At 62.3% G+C, this 337-nt stretch overlaps 1 protein-coding gene across 1 annotated transcript in view; it reads right to left on the bottom strand.

The window, feature by feature from the left end:
- The window catches only part of LOC104277071 (sterile alpha motif domain-containing protein 10-like), a gene marked incomplete at its 5' end in the record, with an annotated part of 5,488 nt that overhangs the window by 3,977 nt on the left and 1,174 nt on the right, over positions 1-337 (bottom strand). The window lies entirely within an intron of this gene.

The following is a 337-nucleotide window of genomic DNA, read 5'->3' as shown; positions in this document are numbered from 1 at the left end:
TGCTCCTTCACACTCGGCTGAGCCCGCCGGGGAGCGTGCAGAGAGGAGGAGGAATCTCCTGCTCTAGCTTGGCTAACGAGGAATGATGAGAAGCGGAGGAGCTGGGGGAAAGAACAGGAGCTTCCTGTGAGCTTCCTGCAGCTATTACCCAGCTAACCCTCTGAGACACGGGTGGGAGAGGTGACAATCAACTTGCAGTTTCCCTGGGCACGCTCAGGTCTGCAAGCGTTTCACCCATCAGACCCAGACCAGAAGCCCTAAACCCTGCGCCGCTGGCTGGGGGGGCATCATCCCCCACGGTTGGCAAAGCCCCTCGCCCCCCGGCAGGCCCCCGGGC

The sequence above is a fragment of the Apaloderma vittatum genome, unplaced genomic scaffold, assembly GCF_000703405.1.
Source record: "Apaloderma vittatum isolate BGI_N311 unplaced genomic scaffold, ASM70340v1 scaffold29067, whole genome shotgun sequence".
NCBI classification, from domain to species: Eukaryota; Metazoa; Chordata; class Aves; order Trogoniformes; family Trogonidae; genus Apaloderma; species Apaloderma vittatum.
The sequence above is the reverse complement of the archived record's forward strand: the minus strand, read 5'-3'. Positions and strand labels throughout refer to the sequence as shown.